This window comes from Hyla sarda, unplaced genomic scaffold (assembly GCF_029499605.1).
Source record: "Hyla sarda isolate aHylSar1 unplaced genomic scaffold, aHylSar1.hap1 scaffold_834, whole genome shotgun sequence".
NCBI classification, from domain to species: Eukaryota; Metazoa; Chordata; class Amphibia; order Anura; family Hylidae; genus Hyla; species Hyla sarda.
Window position 1 is genome coordinate 118,799 of NW_026610861.1, and position 20,943 is coordinate 139,741.

Sequence of the window (20,943 nt, forward strand, 5' to 3'; positions counted from 1 at the left end):
GCTAGCCAGCCCTGTGGGCCTTGCTGCTGCTGCAGCCAAAAAACAAAAGGTGGTGCTGCTTCTGCTTCTGCTTGTGTCTGGCCCCTGTTGGAGCGTCCAGGCACAGGACTTCTGCTGCTGCTGACTAAATGGCCTCCTTAATTGGATCATTTGAGTAGCCAGCACACCTGTGCAGGTAGGGCATGACATGATAGGCAGCTGCCTTGATAGCGGGTGGGTGCTGAATGTTCCTAATTGACAAAATAAGATTAATGCTTATGAAGAAATATAAAATCTCATCCCTTCCCCAATATCGCGCCACACCCCTACCCCTTAATTCCCTGGTTGAACGTGATGGACATATGTCTTTTTTCGACCGTACTAACTATGTAACTATGTAACATAACATGGGGGGGGGGGGGTCTCCTGGCTGTTCACACAGGTGTGTCATTGCTGTACATTGACCATGCATTGCTTCTGTGGTATTGCAAAGGCAAAGACAAATGCTTCCAGCCATCCATTGCACTAATGGATTGGTCATCAGCTGGCTGTCTATGTCCCGCATCAATATAGACCAAAGTACAGAGGGTTAGGCTATGCTATTGTGCACCTACCTGATGCATCAGAAGGTGCGAGGCCCTTGCTAAATTCTGTGCACAGACTTTGAGATCTATGCTTTAGACTGTATCTAAACCTGCTCCAACATGGACTGACATTCTGGCCTACTTTCAGCCGATGCGACTTGTCTGTCGCTGAACAGTCGCTTTTTATGTATTCAGCACCTATGTATAATGTTGTAAAAATGCTCTAGAAGCTAAAGTCGCAGAAATGTCACACATATTTGGCCTGCAACTTTCTGTGCGACAAATTCAGACAGGAAAAATCAGTATAAATCCTTAGAAAATTATCCCCCAGTGTCTCCATCTGCTGGCGGTATTGAATAAGCATTGCTGCACTGATGGGGTATGCATTAGACGAAAAAAAAGAAGAAAAAGAAGAATAATACGCCCAGAAAAGAGGCGAAAAGGAGAAAAACGTAAAAAAACGTGAAAAAAAAGTAAGAGGAAGAGAAGGGAAAAAAAGGTGGAAATGGGTTTAAAAGTGATTTCGGCGGAGAAATATATATATATATATATATATATATATATATATATATATATATGCGCACACACACACATAGATATAAACGTATTCTCCGTTGAGATATTGCAGCCGCTGCTGTGTCCAGGCCCAGGAGCCTTAGCACTGTGCTGTGATGTCACTCAATACCACTGACATCACTAGGTGTAAACAACATCTCTCCTTTGCTGTGTATGTGACTATGGAGCTGTTTGGTGATGTCGTCTATTACGGCCTTCATAGAAGCAACAGGAGATTGTTGCATCCATCTTGAACCCTCAGAACTACAGTGCTATGATGTCACTCACTTCCACAGGCCTTGCAGAGTGTAAACAACAACAACCCAGCTTTGTTGTGTATGTAACCAAAGGGATTTGTGATGTCACCTAGAACCTTCACAGCAGCGACAGCTTTATGAGGAGCATCAGCACTGCTCTGCCTGAGCAGAACCATCACCGCCATAGGTTGTCAAATAACCCGGATTTAACCCACACAGGTAAGTCCAATGGGGTGCAGGCATGTCCTCTATGCTTACAGCTTCCCGTGGGTGTTGGTTTGATACCGTTTGGGGACAGCCAAGGAGGCATCTGCAGGCAACAAAGGTAGGTGTGTGCTTGTGTGTGTGTTTCCTATGCAGATCCTAAGCCCAGTGTCACATGCAAGTAGGAGGAGTAAGAAGGGTTCCTGGCAAATCCGGGTTATGGATTGCATTTAAAAAGGCCCCGTGGGAGTGCAATGGGCCCCTGTCTTGCTGCTTAGCAATAATGGTATGGGTTTAGGTTCTGCTGTGTGTACTGGTGGTTGACTGCCCCCCAGCCCAGAGTGTGCATGGAAAATTGTCTGGCAGCCTCCCTGACAGCAAGCAGTGATAGTGCCCATGAAGGGGACCTTGTTGGGCCCGCCCCTTTCACGGTTATCGCTTCTCGGCCTTTTGGCTAAGATCAAGTGTAGTATCTGCATTTGGTCTGGTCGGAAGGTGTCTGTGGTACCCTGCTTCTCGGCCTTGGGGGATTGTCTCTCCTTACGGAGGGACTTCACCCCCTTGCTGCTATTGGGGAGCGGGCTTAGTCCACAGACAACGGGTTGCGATCCCCCTGTCTCTGGGACCTTGTGTCTCAGAAGGCATTTTCGGTACGTTGAGCGTTACCTGTAGCTTCGGAAGCACCTAGGGTACCCCCGACCTCTGCCTTGGGTAAGGGTTCCGCTTTTATAGCGGGATTCCGAGCCCCTGCTGCTATTGGGGAAGGGGCTTAGTCCCTGGGTGTGGAAGATGCCGTTCTCCTGGGCTTTCCCCTCTGGGGAAATGTCGATGCGAAATACCATCCGCATAGAGGTGTCGGAGAGCCATCGTCAGTTGAAGAACCTCCGCTTCATTGCGGAGGTGATTCTTCTTGACTACTTCCGCCTCAATAGGGAGGACATCCTGTGTCTAAATGACCAGGAAAGCCGTGGCCTGTATACCGTCACCTTCACGGCCACGGCGTGTTGCGATAACATCTATGCAACCTTGTCTGGTGCGGACCAGAGGGACGATCGACTCGACGGTCTTTCGTTCCAGTTCCTCTATGGTGAGGAACATATACCGTTGGTGGTGGCTATGCACAGCCCTCATGTGACCACGGAGGATATAGCCACTTTTCTTCGGCGATACTGCGAAGAGGTGCGATTCGCAAACAAAATCTTGAACTCCGTGCGGTTCTGGAACGGCAAGAGGAAGTTCTGGGTCAAGCTCCGTAAGGATCCCGGTGGTATTGGGGGTCTTTGCCATCCGCCCCCAAATTTTGCCATCGGGAGAGTTCGGGGCTTCCTGTTCTATCCTCAAATGCCTATGTATTGCCGAAATTGCTTGAGGTTTGGCCACACCCAGGAGACCTGCGGCGCGGAGCGTGTGATTCGCTGCAATAGGTGTGGCCAAGAAGGTCACATAGCCTCAAGATGTAGCCATACGATAAGGTGCAACCTCTGCGGAGAGGAAAATCACGATTTTAATTCCTGTCCCCATAAAGCAAAAACTACGATGGGTGGGTCAAGGCTGGGCCCACCCAAAGAGGGGACAGGACAAAAGACGTCCTTTTTTAAGATGCCCAAACCCCAGATGGCAGGTACTGATGGGTCCAGGCCCAAGACCTCTGGTGCTCCATCGGGGGGCCCACCGGTGGTAGTGCTAGGGGGAGGCCATGGGGATTCCACGAAGCCCGGGCGGGTGATCGAGTTTACTGCCCGGGAAATTGAAAGACGTCGATCGACTTCCTACCTGGCTCAAGAGCCCGCCGAAACTTCTGAAGGGGGCTCACCTGTGGCGGGTGGCAGCCGACGGGCCTCGGTGGGGGCAAAAGTGGACCCAAAATTGCAGCATAAGCCAGGTACTGGCTTGGCCCAGGGTCGCCCTGCTCCGGACGAAGAGGCCCCGGTGAAAGCCCGCCGGAAGGGGAGCCAGGTGGCCAGGTCTGAGCCCGGTCCTGTTACTCCGCCTATACAGGACAGGGCCAAGAAGACAAGTGGCGCCAAACCAGGGTTTGCTGCCCCGCCAGCAGTGGACCCGGTGGGTAAAACTGGCCATCGTCGATCGATGGGGAAGTTGGAGCAACAGTCCTCAGCAACGCTTGCTGGGGAACAAGCGATGAAAACTTCCCAAGGTAGCGGCAAAGGTTCCGGAAAAGAGGCCTCACAGGCCCCTGTGCAGCAGTTCCAGTCGTCAAATGATGAAAGAAGACGCAGATCCATCAGCCGGGGGCCAGAGATTACATCGAGTGAGAGCAACACAGAGGATATGGACAGCAGTGTGACATTTAAAAGACAAAGAGAAGAAGAAGAGGAAGACATTCAAAGGAAAGCGGCGTGCCGTAGTTCGGACGAGAGCGAGCTCAGGGTCGGGGCATCATCGATCTCAAGCTCCGACCCTCAGAACATCAAGGAGCTGATGACCCCGCAGGCGGGGGATGACGGTACGCAGCTTATTATTGACTTTGATTCTCCAAGCACGGACTCTCCATAAACTATGCCTATCCCTGTAAAAATTGCCTCACTCAATGTGAGGTCCTTAAAGAGCCCTGATCGCAGGGCTGCTTTATTTTCTTATCTAGAGACATGTGACTTTGACCTTTGCCTGCTACAAGAATGTGGAATCCCTAGTAAAATGGACTATAAAGACTTAAAAGAAGACTGGAAGCTGGGCCCATCCATATGGTCCGGTGCAAATGACTGTCGTTCTGTGGGTGTTGGGCTGCTCTGCCGAGGCCAGTCCTTTTCTATTCATACAGTAACTGAGATTGTGCCTGGCAGAGCTCTTTTAATTCATCTATATTTTAATGGACTTTTAATTCGTGTTTTAAATGTGTATGCCCCTCCTGATAAACAGGAGCGGGCAGAACTATTTGAAATTTTACCACTGTTTTGTGTTGGGTCTTCCCCCCTGCTGGTGGGAGGTGATTTTAACTGCATACGTGATGGGGAACACCGGCAGGGTGGGGATATTAATCGTAAAGACCGCACTTCTTACCTGCTTAAAAATTTTATTGATGATTTTAATTTGAAAGATTGCTGGAAGGATCTCTTGCCGGAGGACCCAGGCGCCACATGGTCCAATGGAAGAGTGAGCTCCAGAATCGATTTTATTTTTTCCTCTAGAGCTTTTAAACCCCTGAAATGCACGCTCGAGCAGAATATCTTCTCTGATCATAAGCTCCTCTTGGTGGGCCTGGAGCTAGAGGGGGAGCAAAAAGCAAAAAGGGGCCTCTGGAGATTAAACACCACACTCCTAGAGGACCCTGAGATAAAAGAGGAGTTTGTGCGGACCTACCAATGCTGGCAATCACAAAGAAAACCCCACGAGCCTATGCTGCACTGGTGGGAGGGCACCAAATCTAAAATCAGATTTTTTTTTATCAAAGCAGGTAAGAAGAAGGCAAAAATGGAAAAACAGTGGTTTTATGTTCTTAACATGCGTTTAAATGTACTTTTTAAATTGAAAGAAGCTGGTATGGATGTAGAAAATGATATTTTAAACCTTAAAACTGAAATAAAACATGCCATAGAAAAGAAAGGGAAACAAATCATTTTTAACTCACATGTGCAGCACCTGGAGGAGGGCGAGAAATGTTCCCGTTTCTTTTTTAAAAAAGTGATGAATAGGAGGGATATCATCCAAAACCTTGAGGGTGAATCCACTCCAAAAGGCATGTTAGATGCAGTTTTTAACTTCTACCAGCTTCTTTTTAATAAGAAAGATCTTAATCCATCCTTTTTAGAACATGTTCTTAATTCCCTTGATTTTAAGCTAGATGTTTTAGACCAGGAGGTTTTATCCCGTGATCTTAACTTAGATGAACTTTTATTTGTTTTTAAAAGTTTTTCTAGTGGGAAGGCCCCTGGGGAAGATGGTTTACCCATCGAATTTTATTTAGCTTTTTGGGATATTTTAAAGGATGATATGGTTTTATTGTATAAAGAAACTTTTATTGTTAATGAACTTCCCCCTTCCTGGAGGAGGGGGATTGTATCATTACTTTTTAAAAAGGGTGAAAAGGATATGCTAAAAAATTGGCGCCCCATCACACTTTTAAATGTCGATTATAAAGTTTTAGCCAAGTTATTAGCTGTCCGTTTTAAACCTTTTATTCATAAATTAATTCACCCAAATCAGGTTTGTGGGGTACCTGGAAGGTCTATAGCTGAATCCCTAAATATTTTAAGAGATGTTTTATGGTATTTTAAGGATAGAAATCAAACTGTAGCAATTTTATCCTTAGACTTTGAAAAAGCCTTTGATAGGGTCTCCCATGAATACCTGTTTTTAGTTCTTAAAAAGATGGCAGTGCCTGAAACGATTTTAAGCCGAATCATGCTTTTATACCGATCCTGTTTTAGTCAAGTCTCTGTTAATGGCTTTTTAACCAGCGGTGTTCCTCTTTTATCAGGTGTCAAACAGGGCTGCCCCCTGTCCCCACTCCTTTTTATTTGCGCAATCGAACCACTGATGGCCCTCCTCAGAAAAGACCGGGTAGTAAGAGGCGTACCGATACCTGGTGGAGGAGGGACCCATCTAAAGGTGTTGGGGTACATGGATGATGTCACCATACTGTGCCCGGACTCTCCATCCATGAGGGGGGCATTGAGGAACACCAGCTATTTCTGCGAGGTCTCTGGTTTTAAGCTAAACACAGATAAATGTGACTGTTTTTATATTGGCTCCTGGGATTCATCCATCACCCCAGGAGTCACAATGCAACAGGATCAAATTAAAGTTTTAGGTATTGTTTTTAACCAGGTCAATGATGGGAGCCCTAACTGGGATTCAGCTATAGCTAAGATGGAGAAGAAGATTTTAATGTGGAATCTTAGAAACCTTACCATGGAGGGGAAGATTTTAATAATAAAGATGGTTTTACTCCCTATTATGCTATACATTGCCATGGTATTTCCTCCATCTATTTTATACATTAAAAAAGTAACTAGAATTGTTTTTTCTTTTTTATGGGGTTCAAAAATGGAGAAATTAAAGCGTGATTTTATGTACAAAAGTAAAGATAATGGCGGGAAAGATGTTCCTAACCTTTTTACTTTCTTTTACATAAAGTATTTCTGTTTCTGTTTTAAAATTATTAAATCCGATGGCATTTTTAGCTGCTTTTTAAGGTACGCTGCGGGCATGGTTTTTAAAAGATGGTTGCGCATCCCTCTGAACGCTCCGGTGCTTCTGTGTCCCCCAAAACATTATGTGGTGTTGGAAAAGACAGTCAGGCTCCTAGGTCTCCAAGATTTGGAGCCTGACATACTGGGGGACCAGAGAAAGGTATCAAAGGTCCTCAGGCGGAGTGAGGTTACCCTGGCAGTGTCCAATTTCACACAGGCAAGATCCAAAAAGGTATGGCGGAACGTGTACGGGAAGTTTCTGGCGAATGTACACAGGGATCTTGCCTGGGCAATCGTCCACCAGTGCCTCCCTACTCGTGAGTTCCAGCACAGACGAGGACTGGTGGCGAGAGCCAAGTGCCCGAGAGATGGCTGCGGAGTGGACGAAACGGTGCTGCACATATTTTGGAACTGCCCTTTTGCACGGGAGCTTTGGAGGAAGGTAGGCCCACTTTTGAAGTGGGCCTGCGGCCTAAAAGATTTTAATCACGAATGTGTCTTTTACGGTCTTTTTAACTGCCCCAATTTTAAACAGCAGATGATCTGCTGGATGATTATTAATTGTTTTAAAAATGCCATCTGGAAAGTTAGGAACATCTTACTTTTTAAACATGATTTTATTGATGTTAAAAACTGTATAAAGCTGGCCCTGAGTGAGATGTACATCTATTACCTAAGAGACAAGAAACAGTTGGGGGCCAGCGAGGCAGCATCCATGTGGTGTCTGCCTCTATGGAACGAAATAACAGTATAATCAGTTTTTATGACATTTGTATAATGTTTTATCCTGCCATTTTTATTTTTTCTCCTTTTATTACTGGTTTTATTATTTGTATTTTAAAACTTTTGTGAACCTTTTATTATTTTGCATTTTAAATTTTGTATGGTTTCTTATTTATTCAATAAAATTTTGTTGAAACCTTATCTGTTCTTATCAGTTTAATATCTGATACGTCCCCTATCTGGGGACCATATATTAAATGGATTTTTGAGAACGGGGGCCGATTTCGAAGCTTGCTTCCGTCGCCCTATGCATTGACCCGATATGGCAGTATCTTCGGGTACAGTGCACCACCCCCTTACAGGGTTAAAAAGAAAGATTCCTACTTTCATTGCTACCTGCTTGCTGGCTAGCCAGCTAGCCAGCCCTGTGGGCCTTGCTGCTGCTGCAGCCAAAAAACAAAAGGTGGTGCTGCTGCTGCTTCTGCTGCTTCTGCTTCTGCTTGTGTCTGGCCCCTGTTGGAGCGTCCAGGCACAGGACTTCTGCTGCTGCTGACTAAATGGCCTCCTTAATTGGATCATTTGAGTAGCCAGCACACCTGTGCAGGTAGGGCATGACATGATAGGCAGCTGCCTTGATAGCGGGTGGGTGCTGAATGTTCCTAATTGACAAAATAAGATTAATGCTTATGAAGAAATATAAAATCTCATCCCTTCCCCAATATCGCGCCACACCCCTACCCCTTAATTCCCTGGTTGAACGTGATGGACATATGTCTTTTTTCGACCGTACTAACTATGTAACTATGTAACATAACATGGGGGGGGGGTCTCCTGGCTGTTCACACAGGTGTGTCATTGCTGTACATTGACCATGCATTGCTTCTGTGGTATTGCAAAGGCAAAGACAAATGCTTCCAGCCATCCATTGCACTAATGGATTGGTCATCAGCTGGCTGTCTATGTCCCGCATCAATATAGACCAAAGTACAGAGGGTTAGGCTATGCTATTGTGCACCTACCTGATGCATCAGAAGGTGCGAGGCCCTTGCTAAATTCTGTGCACAGACTTTGAGATCTATGCTTTAGACTGTATCTAAACCTGCTCCAACATGGACTGACATTCTGGCCTACTTTCAGCCGATGCGACTTGTCTGTCGCTGAACAGTCGCTTTTTATGTATTCAGCACCTATGTATAATGTTGTAAAAATGCTCTAGAAGCTAAAGTCGCAGAAATGTCACACATATTTGGCCTGCAACTTTCTGTGCGACAAATTCAGACAGGAAAAATCAGTATAAATCCTTAGAAAATTATCCCCCAGTGTCTCCATCTGCTGGCGGTATTGAATAAGCATTGCTGCACTGATGGGGTATGCATTAGACGAAAAAAAAGAAGAAAAAGAAGAATAATACGCCCAGAAAAGAGGCGAAAAGGAGAAAAACGTAAAAAAACGTGAAAAAAAAGTAAGAGGAAGAGAAGGGAAAAAAAGGTGGAAATGGGTTTAAAAGTGATTTCGGCGGAGAAATATATATATATATATATATATATATATATATATATATATATATATGCGCACACACACACATAGATATAAACGTATTCTCCGTTGAGATATTGCAGCCGCTGCTGTGTCCAGGCCCAGGAGCCTTAGCACTGTGCTGTGATGTCACTCAATACCACTGACATCACTAGGTGTAAACAACATCTCTCCTTTGCTGTGTATGTGACTATGGAGCTGTTTGGTGATGTCGTCTATTACGGCCTTCATAGAAGCAACAGGAGATTGTTGCATCCATCTTGAACCCTCAGAACTACAGTGCTATGATGTCACTCACTTCCACAGGCCTTGCAGAGTGTAAACAACAACAACCCAGCTTTGTTGTGTATGTAACCAAAGGGATTTGTGATGTCACCTAGAACCTTCACAGCAGCGACAGCTTTATGAGGAGCATCAGCACTGCTCTGCCTGAGCAGAACCATCACCGCCATAGGTTGTCAAATAACCCGGATTTAACCCACACAGGTAAGTCCAATGGGGTGCAGGCATGTCCTCTATGCTTACAGCTTCCCGTGGGTGTTGGTTTGATACCGTTTGGGGACAGCCAAGGAGGCATCTGCAGGCAACAAAGGTAGGTGTGTGCTTGTGTGTGTGTTTCCTATGCAGATCCTAAGCCCAGTGTCACATGCAAGTAGGAGGAGTAAGAAGGGTTCCTGGCAAATCCGGGTTATGGATTGCATTTAAAAAGGCCCCGTGGGAGTGCAATGGGCCCCTGTCTTGCTGCTTAGCAATAATGGTATGGGTTTAGGTTCTGCTGTGTGTACTGGTGGTTGACTGCCCCCCAGCCCAGAGTGTGCATGGAAAATTGTCTGGCAGCCTCCCTGACAGCAAGCAGTGATAGTGCCCATGAAGGGGACCTTGTTGGGCCCGCCCCTTTCACGGTTATCGCTTCTCGGCCTTTTGGCTAAGATCAAGTGTAGTATCTGTTCTTATCAGTTTAATATCTGATACGTCCCCTATCTGGGGACCATATATTAAATGGATTTTTGAGAACGGGGGCCGATTTCGAAGCTTGCTTCCGTCGCCCTATGCATTGACCCGATATGGCAGTATCTTCGGGTACAGTGCACCACCCCCTTACAGGGTTAAAAAGAAAGATTCCTACTTTCATTGCTACCTGCTTGCTGGCTAGCCAGCTAGCCAGCCCTGTGGGCCTTGCTGCTGCTGCAGCCAAAAAACAAAAGGTGGTGCTGCTGCTGCTTCTGCTGCTTCTGCTTCTGCTTGTGTCTGGCCCCTGTTGGAGCGTCCAGGCACAGGACTTCTGCTGCTGCTGACTAAATGGCCTCCTTAATTGGATCATTTGAGTAGCCAGCACACCTGTGCAGGTAGGGCATGACATGATAGGCAGCTGCCTTGATAGCGGGTGGGTGCTGAATGTTCCTAATTGACAAAATAAGATTAATGCTTATGAAGAAATATAAAATCTCATCCCTTCCCCAATATCGCGCCACACCCCTACCCCTTAATTCCCTGGTTGAACGTGATGGACATATGTCTTTTTTCGACCGTACTAACTATGTAACTATGTAACATAACATGGGGGGGGGGGGGGGGGGTCTCCTGGCTGTTCACACAGGTGTGTCATTGCTGTACATTGACTATGCATTGCTTCTGTGGTATTGCAAAGGCAAAGACAAATGCTTCCAGCCATCCATTGCACTAATGGATTGGTCATCAGCTGGCTGTCTATGTCCCGCATCAATATAGACCAAAGTACAGAGGGTTAGGCTATGCTATTGTGCACCTACCTGATGCATCAGAAGGTGCGAGGCCCTTGCTAAATTCTGTGCACAGACTTTGAGATCTATGCTTTAGACTGTATCTAAACCTGCTCCAACATGGACTGACATTCTGGCCTACTTTCAGCCGATGCGACTTGTCTGTCGCTGAACAGTCGCTTTTTATGTATTCAGCACCTATGTATAATGTTGTAAAAATGCTCTAGAAGCTAAAGTCGCAGAAATGTCACACATATTTGGCCTGCAACTTTCTGTGCGACAAATTCAGACAGGAAAAATCAGTATAAATCCTTAGAAAATTATCCCCCAGTGTCTCCATCTGCTGGCGGTATTGAATAAGCATTGCTGCACTGATGGGGTATGCATTAGACGAAAAAAAAGAAGAAAAAGAAGAATAATACGCCCAGAAAAGAGGCGAAAAGGAGAAAAACGTAAAAAAACGTGAAAAAAAAGTAAGAGGAAGAGAAGGGAAAAAAAGGTGGAAATGGGTTTAAAAGTGATTTCGGCGGAGAAATATATATATATATATATATATATATATATATATATATATATATATATATATATGCGCACACACACACATAGATATAAACGTATTCTCCGTTGAGATATTGCAGCCGCTGCTGTGTCCAGGCCCAGGAGCCTTAGCACTGTGCTGTGATGTCACTCAATACCACTGACATCACTAGGTGTAAACAACATCTCTCCTTTGCTGTGTATGTGACTATGGAGCTGTTTGGTGATGTCGTCTATTACGGCCTTCATAGAAGCAACAGGAGATTGTTGCATCCATCTTGAACCCTCAGAACTACAGTGCTATGATGTCACTCACTTCCACAGGCCTTGCAGAGTGTAAACAACAACAACCCAGCTTTGTTGTGTATGTAACCAAAGGGATTTGTGATGTCACCTAGAACCTTCACAGCAGCGACAGCTTTATGAGGAGCATCAGCACTGCTCTGCCTGAGCAGAACCATCACCGCCATAGGTTGTCAAATAACCCGGATTTAACCCACACAGGTAAGTCCAATGGGGTGCAGGCATGTCCTCTATGCTTACAGCTTCCCGTGGGTGTTGGTTTGATACCGTTTGGGGACAGCCAAGGAGGCATCTGCAGGCAACAAAGGTAGGTGTGTGCTTGTGTGTGTGTTTCCTATGCAGATCCTAAGCCCAGTGTCACATGCAAGTAGGAGGAGTAAGAAGGGTTCCTGGCAAATCCGGGTTATGGATTGCATTTAAAAAGGCCCCGTGGGAGTGCAATGGGCCCCTGTCTTGCTGCTTAGCAATAATGGTATGGGTTTAGGTTCTGCTGTGTGTACTGGTGGTTGACTGCCCCCCAGCCCAGAGTGTGCATGGAAAATTGTCTGGCAGCCTCCCTGACAGCAAGCAGTGATAGTGCCCATGAAGGGGACCTTGTTGGGCCCGCCCCTTTCACGGTTATCGCTTCTCGGCCTTTTGGCTAAGATCAAGTGTAGTATCTGTTCTTATCAGTCTAATATCTGATACGTCCCCTATCTGGGGACCATATATTAAATGGATTTTTGAGAACGGGGGCCGATTTCGAAGCTTGCTTCCGTCGCCCTATGCATTGACCCGATATGGCAGTATCTTCGGGTACAGTGCACCACCCCCTTACAGGGTTAAAAAGAAAGATTCCTACTTTCATTGCTACCTGCTTGCTGGCTAGCCAGCTAGCCAGCCCTGTGGGCCTTGCTGCTGCTGCAGCCAAAAAACAAAAGGTGGTGCTGCTGCTGCTTCTGCTGCTTCTGCTTCTGCTTGTGTCTGGCCCCTGTTGGAGCGTCCAGGCACAGGACTTCTGCTGCTGCTGACTAAATGGCCTCCTTAATTGGATCATTTGAGTAGCCAGCACACCTGTGCAGGTAGGGCATGACATGATAGGCAGCTGCCTTGATAGCGGGTGGGTGCTGAATGTTCCTAATTGACAAAATAAGATTAATGCTTATGAAGAAATATAAAATCTCATCCCTTCCCCAATATCGCGCCACACCCCTACCCCTTAATTCCCTGGTTGAACGTGATGGACATATGTCTTTTTTCGACCGTACTAACTATGTAACTATGTAACATAACATGGGGGGGGGGTCTCCTGGCTGTTCACACAGGTGTGTCATTGCTGTACATTGACCATGCATTGCTTCTGTGGTATTGCAAAGGCAAAGACAAATGCTTCCAGCCATCCATTGCACTAATGGATTGGTCATCAGCTGGCTGTCTATGTCCCGCATCAATATAGACCAAAGTACAGAGGGTTAGGCTATGCTATTGTGCACCTACCTGATGCATCAGAAGGTGCGAGGCCCTTGCTAAATTCTGTGCACAGACTTTGAGATCTATGCTTTAGACTGTATCTAAACCTGCTCCAACATGGACTGACATTCTGGCCTACTTTCAGCCGATGCGACTTGTCTGTCGCTGAACAGTCGCTTTTTATGTATTCAGCACCTATGTATAATGTTGTAAAAATGCTCTAGAAGCTAAAGTCGCAGAAATGTCACACATATTTGGCCTGCAACTTTCTGTGCGACAAATTCAGACAGGAAAAATCAGTATAAATCCTTAGAAAATTATCCCCCAGTGTCTCCATCTGCTGGCGGTATTGAATAAGCATTGCTGCACTGATGGGGTATGCATTAGACGAAAAAAAAGAAGAAAAAGAAGAATAATACGCCCAGAAAAGAGGCGAAAAGGAGAAAAACGTAAAAAAACGTGAAAAAAAAGTAAGAGGAAGAGAAGGGAAAAAAAGGTGGAAATGGGTTTAAAAGTGATTTCGGCGGAGAAATATATATATATATATATATATATATATATATGCGCACACACACACATAGATATAAACGTATTCTCCGTTGAGATATTGCAGCCGCTGCTGTGTCCAGGCCCAGGAGCCTTAGCACTGTGCTGTGATGTCACTCAATACCACTGACATCACTAGGTGTAAACAACATCTCTCCTTTGCTGTGTATGTGACTATGGAGCTGTTTGGTGATGTCGTCTATTACGGCCTTCATAGAAGCAACAGGAGATTGTTGCATCCATCTTGAACCCTCAGAACTACAGTGCTATGATGTCACTCACTTCCACAGGCCTTGCAGAGTGTAAACAACAACAACCCAGCTTTGTTGTGTATGTAACCAAAGGGATTTGTGATGTCACCTAGAACCTTCACAGCAGCGACAGCTTTATGAGGAGCATCAGCACTGCTCTGCCTGAGCAGAACCATCACCGCCATAGGTTGTCAAATAACCCGGATTTAACCCACACAGGTAAGTCCAATGGGGTGCAGGCATGTCCTCTATGCTTACAGCTTCCCGTGGGTGTTGGTTTGATACCGTTTGGGGACAGCCAAGGAGGCATCTGCAGGCAACAAAGGTAGGTGTGTGCTTGTGTGTGTGTTTCCTATGCAGATCCTAAGCCCAGTGTCACATGCAAGTAGGAGGAGTAAGAAGGGTTCCTGGCAAATCCGGGTTATGGATTGCATTTAAAAAGGCCCCGTGGGAGTGCAATGGGCCCCTGTCTTGCTGCTTAGCAATAATGGTATGGGTTTAGGTTCTGCTGTGTGTACTGGTGGTTGACTGCCCCCCAGCCCAGAGTGTGCATGGAAAATTGTCTGGCAGCCTCCCTGACAGCAAGCAGTGATAGTGCCCATGAAGGGGACCTTGTTGGGCCCGCCCCTTTCACGGTTATCGCTTCTCGGCCTTTTGGCTAAGATCAAGTGTAGTATCTGTTCTTATCAGTTTAATATCTGATACGTCCCCTATCTGGGGACCATATATTAAATGGATTTTTGAGAACGGGGGCCGATTTCGAAGCTTGCTTCCGTCGCCCTATGCATTGACCCGATATGGCAGTATCTTCGGGTACAGTGCACCACCCCCTTACAGGGTTAAAAAGAAAGATTCCTACTTTCATTGCTACCTGCTTGCTGGCTAGCCAGCTAGCCAGCCCTGTGGGCCTTGCTGCTGCTGCAGCCAAAAAACAAAAGGTGGTGCTGCTTCTGCTTCTGCTTGTGTCTGGCCCCTGTTGGAGCGTCCAGGCACAGGACTTCTGCTGCTGCTGACTAAATGGCCTCCTTAATTGGATCATTTGAGTAGCCAGCACACCTGTGCAGGTAGGGCATGACATGATAGGCAGCTGCCTTGATAGCGGGTGGGTGCTGAATGTTCCTAATTGACAAAATAAGATTAATGCTTATGAAGAAATATAAAATCTCATCCCTTCCCCAATATCGCGCCACACCCCTACCCCTTAATTCCCTGGTTGAACGTGATGGACATATGTCTTTTTTCGACCGTACTAACTATGTAACTATGTAACATAACATGGGGGGGGGGGGGTCTCCTGGCTGTTCACACAGGTGTGTCATTGCTGTACATTGACCATGCATTGCTTCTGTGGTATTGCAAAGGCAAAGACAAATGCTTCCAGCCATCCATTGCACTAATGGATTGGTCATCAGCTGGCTGTCTATGTCCCGCATCAATATAGACCAAAGTACAGAGGGTTAGGCTATGCTATTGTGCACCTACCTGATGCATCAGAAGGTGCGAGGCCCTTGCTAAATTCTGTGCACAGACTTTGAGATCTATGCTTTAGACTGTATCTAAACCTGCTCCAACATGGACTGACATTCTGGCCTACTTTCAGCCGATGCGACTTGTCTGTCGCTGAACAGTCGCTTTTTATGTATTCAGCACCTATGTATAATGTTGTAAAAATGCTCTAGAAGCTAAAGTCGCAGAAATGTCACACATATTTGGCCTGCAACTTTCTGTGCGACAAATTCAGACAGGAAAAATCAGTATAAATCCTTAGAAAATTATCCCCCAGTGTCTCCATCTGCTGGCGGTATTGAATAAGCATTGCTGCACTGATGGGGTATGCATTAGACGAAAAAAAAGAAGAAAAAGAAGAATAATACGCCCAGAAAAGAGGCGAAAAGGAGAAAAACGTAAAAAAACGTGAAAAAAAAGTAAGAGGAAGAGAAGGGAAAAAAAGGTGGAAATGGGTTTAAAAGTGATTTCGGCGGAGAAATATATATATATATATATATATATATATATATATATATATATATATATGCGCACACACACACATAGATATAAACGTATTCTCCGTTGAGATATTGCAGCCGCTGCTGTGTCCAGGCCCAGGAGCCTTAGCACTGTGCTGTGATGTCACTCAATACCACTGACATCACTAGGTGTAAACAACATCTCTCCTTTGCTGTGTATGTGACTATGGAGCTGTTTGGTGATGTCGTCTATTACGGCCTTCATAGAAGCAACAGGAGATTGTTGCATCCATCTTGAACCCTCAGAACTACAGTGCTATGATGTCACTCACTTCCACAGGCCTTGCAGAGTGTAAACAACAACAACCCAGCTTTGTTGTGTATGTAACCAAAGGGATTTGTGATGTCACCTAGAACCTTCACAGCAGCGACAGCTTTATGAGGAGCATCAGCACTGCTCTGCCTGAGCAGAACCATCACCGCCATAGGTTGTCAAATAACCCGGATTTAACCCACACAGGTAAGTCCAATGGGGTGCAGGCATGTCCTCTATGCTTACAGCTTCCCGTGGGTGTTGGTTTGATACCGTTTGGGGACAGCCAAGGAGGCATCTGCAGGCAACAAAGGTAGGTGTGTGCTTGTGTGTGTGTTTCCTATGCAGATCCTAAGCCCAGTGTCACATGCAAGTAGGAGGAGTAAGAAGGGTTCCTGGCAAATCCGGGTTATGGATTGCATTTAAAAAGGCCCCGTGGGAGTGCAATGGGCCCCTGTCTTGCTGCTTAGCAATAATGGTATGGGTTTAGGTTCTGCTGTGTGTACTGGTGGTTGACTGCCCCCCAGCCCAGAGTGTGCATGGAAAATTGTCTGGCAGCCTCCCTGACAGCAAGCAGTGATAGTGCCCATGAAGGGGACCTTGTTGGGCCCGCCCCTTTCACGGTTATCGCTTCTCGGCCTTTTGGCTAAGATCAAGTGTAGTATCTGTTCTTATCAGTTTTCATGCTGGTGGGGATGGGTGCTGCATGGAGGATGCAGGTGTACCAGGGCTTTCCGGGGCTGGTTCTGAGGAATCAGCTCGACGGCTGCCCCGATGTGACCTGTTCCCTCCGGGTCTCGCCATGAGGCTGAGAGGGTCTAGAGCCGAGGTACTTTTGTGCCTCGGGGAGTGGTGACCCCGAGGTGCCGAAACTCACTGGGAGAATAGACTCACTGAGTTGAAGCACGGGCACCATAATCTCTTCACCTTGTGGCACTCACCTCTTGATTCCCGGCCTTCTGGCTAGGATCAGAGAAATTTTTATAGATCCGGCCGGATGTCCGGGCAGTATATCTGCACACATTCACTTATTTATTTATTTTTTGTCTCACTGTGTCACTTTTTGCGTGTTGTGTGTTCACAGGATTGGTCAGGATGCGGTAGCCCTTCTGGGTGTCCCTCCTGGCGGTCTAGGGGAGGTGTGTGTGGCCATTAGGTTCCGCACCTCCCTGCAAACACCCCGGGTACTCCTGCTTTGGCAGGGTACCTACCGTAATCGGCTCTGCGGGCAGATACCTTGGCTAACGCCAAGGGGGATGCCGGGAGCATTTGTGGTCCCCTAGTAGCTTCGGCGAAAAGGGACATCGAACCTGGAACCTCGCAGGTAACTTTTGGTCCGGAGGCGAAGGGTAAGGTTTGTTGGGGGGCCTCTCTCCTATCGGAGAAGGGCTTGCGATAGACCGCATCCTTTGTGCACGTTTTTTTAGTGTAACACGTTTGCACTTTTTCTTGCACTTTGGGTGAATCGAAAGCACGTTCCTCGGCTTTAGATAAAAAAAAAAAAAAAAAAAAAAATCTGTTCTTATCAGTTTAATATCTGATACGTCCCCTATCTGGGGACCATATATTAAATGGATTTTTGAGAACGGGGGCCGATTTCGAAGCTTGCTTCCGTCGCCCTATGCATTGACCCGATATGGCAGTATCTTCGGGTACAGTGCACCACCCCCTTACAGGGTTAAAAAGAAAGATTCCTACTTTCATTGCTACCTGCTTGCTGGCTAGCCAGCTAGCCAGCCCTGTGGGCCTTGCTGCTGCTGCAGCCAAAAAACAAAAGGTGGTGCTGCTGCTGCTTCTGCTTCTGCTTCTGCTTGTGTCTGGCCCCTGTTGGAGCGTCCAGGCACAGGACTTCTGCTGCTGCTGACTAAATGGCCTCCTTAATTGGATCATTTGAGTAGCCAGCACACCTGTGCAGGTAGGGCATGACATGATAGGCAGCTGCCTTGATAGCGGGTGGGTGCTGAATGTTCCTAATTGACAAAATAAGATTAATGCTTATGAAGAAATATAAAATCTCATCCCTTCCCCAATATCGCGCCACACCCCTACCCCTTAATTCCCTGGTTGAACGTGATGGACATATGTCTTTTTTCGACCGTACTAACTATGTAACTATGTAACATAACATGGGGGGGGGGGGGGGTCTCCTGGCTGTTCACACAGGTGTGTCATTGCTGTACATTGACCATGCATTGCTTCTGTGGTATTGCAAAGGCAAAGACAAATGCTTCCAGCCATCCATTGCACTAATGGATTGGTCATCAGCTGGCTGTCTATGTCCCGCATCAATATAGACCAAAGTACAGAGGGTTAGGCTATGCTATTGTGCACCTACCTGATGCATCAGAAGGTGCGAGGCCCTTGCTAAATTCTGTGCACAGACTTTGAGATCTATGCTTTAGACTGTATCTAAACCTGCTCCAACATGGACTGACATTCTGGCCTACTTTCAGCCGATGCGACTTGTCTGTCGCTGAACAGTCGCTTTTTATGTATTCAGCACCTATGTATAATGTTGTAAAAATGCTCTAGAAGCTAAAGTCGCAGAAATGTCACACATATTTGGCCTGCAACTTTCTGTGCGACAAATTCAGACAGGAAAAATCAGTATAAATCCTTAGAAAATTATCCCCCAGTGTCTCCATCTGCTGGCGGTATTGAATAAGCATTGCTGCACTGATGGGGTATGCATTAGACGAAAAAAAAGAAGAAAAAGAAGAATAATACGCCCAGAAAAGAGGCGAAAAGGAGAAAAACGTAAAAAAACGTGAAAAAAAAGTAAGAGGAAGAGAAGGGAAAAAAAGGTGGAAATGGGTTTAAAAGTGATTTCGGCGGAGAAATATATATATATATATATGCGCACACACACACATAGATATAAACGTATTCTCCGTTGAGATATTGCAGCCGCTGCTGTGTCCAGGCCCAGGAGCCTTAGCACTGTGCTGTGATGTCACTCAATACCACTGACATCACTAGGTGTAAACAACATCTCTCCTTTGCTGTGTATGTGACTATGGAGCTGTGTGGTGATGTCGTCTATTACGGCCTTCATAGAAGCAACAGGAGATTGTTGCATCCATCTTGAACCCTCAGAACTACAGTGCTATGATGTCACTCACTTCCACAGGCCTTGCAGAGTGTAAACAACAACAACCCAGCTTTGTTGTGTATGTAACCAAAGGGATTTGTGATGTCACCTAGAACCTTCACAGCAGCGACAGCTTTATGAGGAGCATCAGCACTGCTCTGCCTGAGCAGAACCATCACCGCCATAGGTTGTCAAATAACCCGGATTTAACCCACACAGGTAAGTCCAATGGGGTGCAGGCATGTCCTCTATGCTTACAGCTTCCCGTGGGTGTTGGTTTGATACCGTTTGGGGACAGCCAAGGAGGCATCTGCAGGCAACAAAGGTAGGTGTGTGCTTGTGTGTGTGTTTCCTATGCAGATCCTAAGCCCAGTGTCACATGCAAGTAGGAGGAGTAAGAAGGGTTCCTGGCAAATCCGGGTTATGGATTGCATTTAAAAAGGCCCCGTGGGAGTGCAATGGGCCCCTGTCTTGCTGCTTAGCAATAATGGTATGGGTTTAGGTTCTGCTGTGTGTACTGGTGGTTGACTGCCCCCCAGCCCAGAGTGTGCATGGAAAATTGTCTGGCAGCCTCCCTGACAGCAAGCAGTGATAGTGCCCATGAAGGGGACCTTGTTGGGCCCGCCCCTTTCACGGTTATCGCTTCTCGGCCTTTTGGCTAAGATCAAGTGTAGTATCTGTTCTTATCAGTTTAATATCTGATACGTCCCCTATCTGGGGACCATATATTAAATGGATTTTTGAGAACGGGGGCCGATTTCGAAGCTTGCTTCCGTCGCCCTATGCATTGACCCGATATGGCAGTATCTTCGGGTACAGTGCACCACCCCCTTACAGGGTTAAAAAGAAAGATTCCTACTTTCATTGCTACCTGCTTGCTGGCTAGCCAGCTAGCCAGCCCTGTGGGCCTTGCTGCTGCTGCAGCCAAAAAACAAAAGGTGGTGCTGCTGCTGCTTCTGCTGCTTCTGCTTCTGCTTGTGTCTGGCCCCTGTTGGAGCGTCCAGGCACAGGACTTCTGCTGCTGCTGACTAAATGGCCTCCTTAATTGGATCATTTGAGTAGCCAGCACACCTGTGCAGGTAGGGCATGACATGATAGGCAGCTGCCTTGATAGCGGGTGGGTGCTGAATGTTCCTAATTGACAAAATAAGATTAATGCTTATGAAGAAATATAAAATCTCATCCCTTCCCCAATATCGCGCCACACCCCTACCCCTTAATTCCCTGGTTGAACGTGATGGACATATGTCTTTTTTCGACCGTACTAACTATGTAACTATGTAACATAACATGGGGGGGGGGTCTCCTGGCTGTTCACACAGGTGTGTCATTGCTGTACATTGACCATGCATTGCTTCTGTGGTATTGCAAAGGCAAAGACAAATGCTTCCAGCCATCCATTGCACTAATGGATTGGTCATCAGCTGGCTGTCTATGTCCCGCATCAATATAGACCAAAGTACAGAGGGTTAGGCTATGCTATTGTGCACCTACCTGATGCATCAGAAGGTGCGAGGCCCTTGCTAAATTCTGTGCACAGACTTTGAGATCTATGCTTTAGACTGTATCTAAACCTGCTCCAACATGGACTGACATTCTGGCCTACTTTCAGCCGATGCGACTTGTCTGTCGCTGAACAGTCGCTTTTTATGTATTCAGCACCTATGTATAATGTTGTAAAAATGCTCTAGAAGCTAAAGTCGCAGAAATGTCACACATATTTGGCCTGCAACTTTCTGTGCGACAAATTCAGACAGGA

General features: G+C 46.4%; 6 non-coding genes and 2 pseudogenes across 6 annotated transcripts; all 8 read left to right on the forward strand.

Moving 5' to 3' along the window:
* The first annotated feature begins 2,013 nt into the window (after positions 1-2,013).
* Positions 2,014-2,092, forward strand: LOC130347319 (U2 spliceosomal RNA; annotated as a pseudogene).
* Positions 2,093-7,620: 5,528 nt separating this feature from the next.
* LOC130347307 (U2 spliceosomal RNA) lies at positions 7,621-7,806 on the forward strand. The gene has a single exon (XR_008885265.1). It is a non-coding gene; the product is annotated as a U2 spliceosomal RNA (small nuclear RNA).
* Positions 7,807-9,893: 2,087 nt separating this feature from the next.
* On the forward strand, positions 9,894-10,084 carry LOC130347351 (U2 spliceosomal RNA). Its single transcript, XR_008885300.1, has one exon. It is a non-coding gene; the product is annotated as a U2 spliceosomal RNA (small nuclear RNA).
* Positions 10,085-12,187: 2,103 nt separating this feature from the next.
* LOC130347364 (U2 spliceosomal RNA) lies at positions 12,188-12,378 on the forward strand. The gene has a single exon (XR_008885312.1). It is a non-coding gene; the product is annotated as a U2 spliceosomal RNA (small nuclear RNA).
* Positions 12,379-14,451: 2,073 nt separating this feature from the next.
* Positions 14,452-14,642, forward strand: LOC130347352 (U2 spliceosomal RNA). The gene has a single exon (XR_008885301.1). It is a non-coding gene; the product is annotated as a U2 spliceosomal RNA (small nuclear RNA).
* Positions 14,643-16,719: 2,077 nt separating this feature from the next.
* LOC130347315 (U2 spliceosomal RNA) lies at positions 16,720-16,879 on the forward strand (annotated as a pseudogene).
* A 693-nt stretch (positions 16,880-17,572) lies between these two features.
* LOC130347312 (U2 spliceosomal RNA) lies at positions 17,573-17,761 on the forward strand. The gene has a single exon (XR_008885269.1). It is a non-coding gene; the product is annotated as a U2 spliceosomal RNA (small nuclear RNA).
* A 2,061-nt stretch (positions 17,762-19,822) lies between these two features.
* On the forward strand, positions 19,823-20,013 carry LOC130347353 (U2 spliceosomal RNA). The gene has a single exon (XR_008885302.1). It is a non-coding gene; the product is annotated as a U2 spliceosomal RNA (small nuclear RNA).
* Positions 20,014-20,943: the final 930 nt, after the last annotated feature.